The following is a 6000-nucleotide window of genomic DNA, read 5'->3' as shown; positions in this document are numbered from 1 at the left end:
AAGGCACTTTCATTTTCATATGCGTAGCTGAATAGACTTGCTCTCAGCACAGAGTAACAGGAAAAGTTCAAATATGGAAAATATCCTTCATGTTGCTTAAAGAAACAGTTTTCTCATTATTTTCACGGCTATTTTTTAGGGGAAACCAAAGCCCAGCCCTCAATTTATTTTCCTTTTTTCCTGTAAAAAGTTTTTGATATTACATACTCATTTTAGAAAAACACGGATTCTTTTTTTTTTTTTTTCTTCTCCTTAAAACCACATCTCTCTGGTAAAAAAGAAACATTTAACAGAAACTGAAAATTCTGATTAAGAAAAAACAGAAGATACTAGGTTTAAAAATCTTCTGACAGGAAACTTGGACAACTCTACTCTTAGAAGCTTCTTGGCCCTTCATTGGTGAAGAGCTTGCTGTCTGAGAGCTGTCAGTGGCTTGTCAGTGCTTTATGGCATAACGAATATTTGAGCACATTTCAGCAGTAATTTCTGCCTCAAGTTCAGCATTTCAGGAGTGAGAGATTGTTTCAATGCTTCTTACATGTTTTTCCTCATTGCATCCCAAGAGCAGTGGGACAAGAGGAGATCTGAAATACACAGCTAAGACTATTATTTACCTGTGGGATTGAAGACGGTTCTTAACAAGAACAGATTTCTAATTCCTCTTTAGAAAGGAAGTGAATTCTTTTCTAACACAAGAAAGTGCCATGTTCTGTTGAGCTGATTACTGCATTTGACACATTAGTTTATGTAACAAAGAAGAGGTCACTGTATTAGTACTAGCAAATACGCTTTGATTACAGAGTCTGATATTCGGCTCCAACCTCAGGCATTAGATGGCTTGGCAGCCTCCCTCCTGCTCCACGACACTATGTGAAACACACGTGGGATGGTGGGTTTCAGCGGTCTGCTGTCTAACGGCGCTTTGCCCATGGGTATACGCCTCAGAAAAGGCTGTGGCTCTGCACTGCCTGCCTGTGAGAGAAAAACATCCCAACTACAAGAAAATGTGAGGTGGGAGTCAACTTCTTAATCTGCCTCTTGATGTGTGTGACTTACCATGCAGGCTCATGCACCTCCATGGAGGAGGTTGAACTGGAGATGGATTACCGCAGCTAACGGCATATTCAGACTAGCTCTAATTTTCCTCATCTACTGATAATGACTGCAGTGAACATGCAAGGCTCCAGCAACTAATCTGTGGGAAAATGTCCTTTTCCCCTGAGCGTTTTGACATGTTGTGTGTGTTCTACTCCCACATGCAGACAAAGATTTTCTCTTTTCTATACCTAATTTTCATAATCAAATAACTTCACTCCAGCGCTGAATCTGTGCTGTTGCCTCTGCTCCCCTTACAAGCAACATGAAACTGAAAAAGCAAGATTCTGACTGTTGCCAACTAACTCTACCTTCCCTCAGAACAAGGAGACCCCTGCAAGAGAGTCCAAGCTTCTGCAAATGAAAATAAGCTTACCACATAAGGGGTATAGGGTATAGAAAAAAATGGTTCTCTATTATTTCGGTATGAATATTTCCACTACCCCATGACTCTCTGCCAAACTGAGCCTCTTTCTCCCTAAAACCCAATTAAAGTATCCTCGCTGGATGGCATGATTTCTTGGTGGTTTTTGTAGCCAGCCACAGGAAAATTAAGTTATGTGCATTTTAGTCAGAAAGTCTTGTTTCAGGTTCAACAAAACTGGGAAGTGATTAATCCTCTTCTAAAATATACCAGATGAGAGCTGGCACATAAACACCACCACCCCACCACCCCCCGCCCCCCCAGACCCTCAAATGGTTACTCTCTAGCAAGGCAGTTCATTGTGTAACTGGCTGGAACTGTGCATGGGTCAGTAAATAAAGCAGCTAGATTTTTCAGGTCCAATAGAACAGTACATTAATAAAAGGTAACAGAAAGAGCCTAAAGATAAGACAGAAGCAGACACTATTTGAAACACATCGTATTTTACAAAACTTTGCAGTTGGCTTAAGAGATAATGAATCACCCATTGGCAGGTCAATTCCTAGAGGCCAGAGCTAGGCACAGCAACACTGAGAAACCGGCCATGAATCCAGCGAATCCTCTTCTTGAGCACTGTATCGTGTATCATATATATATATATCTCATATAACCTTTGTGAAGAACTTCCAGTACATCTCCAGCATTAGGGTTTACATCTAGTGTGGAAAGAAGATACCTGTATCTGCTATTTTCTCTGACTGCAAACAAACTAAATAGTACAAGTCAATAGCACAGGAGGAGGGTGGTGCTGGCTGCACAGACTTCTCAGCATGCCTGCCTGGGGCTACCTTGCCACCAGCCTGCATTCCTGAGCCTCCTCTGTCGCACAGCGCTAGGGGTCTGTATTTGCAGCTCACAGGAGTAGACTCTGGGCCCTCAGAGCTAAGCTCACTATAGCTACACAATGCTGTGTTGTGCCACGCAGACTTAACTCACATTTCTTGCAATGCAGGCCTCATACCTAGACTGAGTTGCTGCTTGCAACGATCTAATTATGAAGAAGAAACTTAACAGGGCTCTAAAGTTGCAGAGACTGAGCCACACCTCAGCTGTACAGTGCAATACTTGCTCTCAGTCAACTACCACTGCTTCAACACTGTGCATTACTATGCTTTCATGTATGAACCAGTCACTACTGGTCAGTAAGAAAGTTCAGCCAGGCCAGTCAGGCAAAGTGGAATTAGAAAGCAGACTGCCACCTGTCTGCTGAAAATAACCTTCCCAAAGGTCTCCAATGGACGCTCCATAGAAAAGAACAGATCTTTTAAAAAGATCTTATTGAAAGAAATTCTCAGCATCTTCATTTTTATATGTGTGTAGAACATATTATTTTGCAATCTGAATCTGTTAAAAATGCATAATTTAAATAAACCTCTCAAATTTTTTTCCAAAGGAAGGAAGGAAGGAAGAAAACACTAATAGTTTGCATTCAGAACTTTGATATTCACTTGGCATTCTGCTGTACTTAATGATAGGTCTACAAAGAAAGACAGTTACTGTCTTGTGTGGGGGAAAGCATATTTGTGGCTGAGAAAGTGCTGAAAAAATTGCAAAGAGAGCTTTGATAATTTTATACCACATTTTCACCCCAGTTTTTACAGCCAATTCATTTAGTCAAAAGTCATGTTTTCTGCTTCTTACTTTTAATTTCATATCCTCTGATTTAATGTTTTAGTTCTGGGTTGAATATCATTTTGTGTGATGAAAAGTACCACCAAGACACAACTAAGGCTGTAATGCTTTGTGAAGTTTAATTACTTCAGCTCTTTCCATGAGAGGGTTCTTGAATCAAAACACAGGTTACATTACATCGCTTTTATATTCTGAGCTCTCTTCGAACCCAGTCAGGCCTCCTTCACTATGTAGGTGCCTTTATCACAGGTTCACTTCCTAACAAATCACTTTTGCACCAGCACGTCAAAGTTCCCTTGGGATTCAGACTTCTGCAGTTTAAGAAATCTCCTGTTCAGCAGCTCACAAAAATGTTGTTGCTTCACTGAACTGTCTCTCAAGCTCCTCAAGCTGAGCTCTCACTCTTTGCTATCTTCGCACATTATTTGCTACTACTGGAAAGATTGCTTTTGTCTGTACTACCTCTTCTTCATTTACAGCCTCCTTCATACCCATCCAAAGGGAGGTGTACTGTCTGGCTGAAGTTCAGACACAACTTGTTCTATTGTGTTCCATTCCACTTCCTCGCAGGAGGTAACGAAAAGGCAAGATTCCAGCTCCAAAGTTTTGGGAAGAAAGACCCCAAGTGATTTTGCATCTGATTCAAGCCACTGCCATCTATGGGAATTTTTCCTCTTGATTTCAGTAGGTTTTCCACTGAGCTTTCGATCTAGATAAAGCCAATGGACTGTGAATTGTATTAACCTCTGTTGCTTCAGCATTTCAGGCTTGCTGATACAGAACAGACAGTATGGCCAAATCCTTCAATCATAGCACACCTTTCAAAAGGGAGAGCTACAAGCTGATCATTAGTTTCTTGATTTTTCTTGTGTTTCAAATGTCATTATGTTGTTGCTGTGGCTGTTGTGTTTCCTATCAGAATGGCTTTTAATTTTAAGCATGTTATGGTGATCTGACTTCCCTGTTTCCTGGGATTTCCTTGGAACATGTAGAATGAGAGATTTTACAACTTAACAGACACAGTTGTCCACTCCCTAACAAAGGCTTCTTTCCTCCACTATGTTAGCTACTGAAGTTAAATAAATACTAAAAAAACCCCGAACAAAACATTTAAAGGGTTCAATTTTTTTTCTCTTAGATTATGTGTAATTGTTTTATTCATTTCACAATTATAGCCTTGCCTTTCAGGCTGGTATAAGGAACAAACCAAATCCTTCTGCTTCCTTTATTTTAAAATCTTGCCTTTCCACAGGCCAAACCATCTGTAAGGGAGAATAAAGCAGCACAAGAATCTATTGCCTGGACTATAAGGATGGGGAAACTGCAGCTCTCTCTTCTGTTACATGTGGGAACCTGTTAAAAGTTGTCTGTTTACATGTTTTGGCTTAACCCCTAACCACATTTCTTGCTGCAGTTTAGTAGAAATTGATGCAAAAGAAATGCAGTTGGAAGAGTCCATCATAACCCTTCAGCTGTGTACGCCTTTTGCCTACACTAGTGTGAAGGGTATGACTCCCTGTCCAGCAAGGGGAGCTACGAGCTTAGCACTCAGCACTGCTGCTGAGAAGTGACTTTGTCTTCCTGACAGCAGTCAGATCTTCCTTGTCCCCTTTCTTTATCATCAGGAGCTGCTACTGAGTTCCAGACTTTTAAACATAAAGTACCTATGATCAAACCTTATTGTTTATTTTCTGGGTGAGGAGTTGCCCAACTTGGTTTCTTTCAGCAAGAAGAAATGAAAAGGCAAATATGACCATTAGTAATCATCAGGATGCTGTATTTCACTTCTATACACTGCCACAATTACTTCCTGGAAAAATTAATTGGAGAGGGAATCCCTGAATCAGCTCTGCACTCTCCAAACCAAGGAGCCCACAAACTGCTGGTGCATCTTCAGCGAATCTGTCATGAACTCCAGCTGCCATTTGTGACAGCTTAAGTTGTGAGAAAAATACAACCAAGGTACCCAAGTCAGCTGCTTAAGCTAGTACTTGGTTGCAGGAAAGAGCCCCACATACATGCTTTCATAAGCAAAGCACACATCGTCTTGCCTTAGCTCTCCACATCTCCTGGAGATCACACCCAGAGTCTGGGATCATGCTGCAGTATGATCCCCAATGTGATTAGAACCGCTCAGCTTTAGTTGGGATATTATGGCTTAGATTATTCCTATTGGTTTCCAACTGATCTTGGAATGCAAGCATTACATCTGATTTCAATGAAACTTTAGACTTTGTTGTTTTCAGTCAGCTAATGAAATAGTTGAACCTTCCCATGACTTGCTGTAATTATAACAAAGGCTGTGCATTATCGTGAACAATGCTAACCTCTTCAAAAAATGTAAAATTAATCCTCCAGTACTTGTGTACTGATACGTTTGGAAATGTAAACTGAGGAGTGAAAAGAAATTAATGCTACCCTAGCGAAATGTGAACCTACCTGGCACAGAGGCTTTCACAGAGTACACTCTGGCACAGCCCCTTGGTTACATGTAACTTTGTGTTAACAGGAAAAGTCACTTCAGAATCTGTTCTGTTCATCAAAGCCTCAAGCACATACGCAATTAAACCATATTTAGAAGATGATTTTAAAGCACTTGTGAAAAAACAGCATTGCACTGTAAGGGAAAAAAAAATCAAGGTAGAGACATCACCAAGGTCTTGAAAGGAATGTCTTGGTTTCAACACACAAAGAAAGTCTGCATTAGCAGGGCTTTTTCCAAAGACTGGCAAGTCGCTGTACTTTCAAGGCTGAAAACGATTTCCATTGGGTGGCTTGTTTGCTGGCTTCTGTAAAACAGCTTGGTGGTCCTAGGACAGCTCTTACTGGACTAATGTTCTTCACACAAG

The sequence above is a fragment of the Falco cherrug genome, chromosome 8 (assembly GCF_023634085.1).
Source record: "Falco cherrug isolate bFalChe1 chromosome 8, bFalChe1.pri, whole genome shotgun sequence".
NCBI lineage: Eukaryota > Metazoa > Chordata > Aves > Falconiformes > Falconidae > Falco > Falco cherrug.
The sequence above is the reverse complement of the archived record's forward strand: the minus strand, read 5'-3'. Positions refer to the sequence as shown.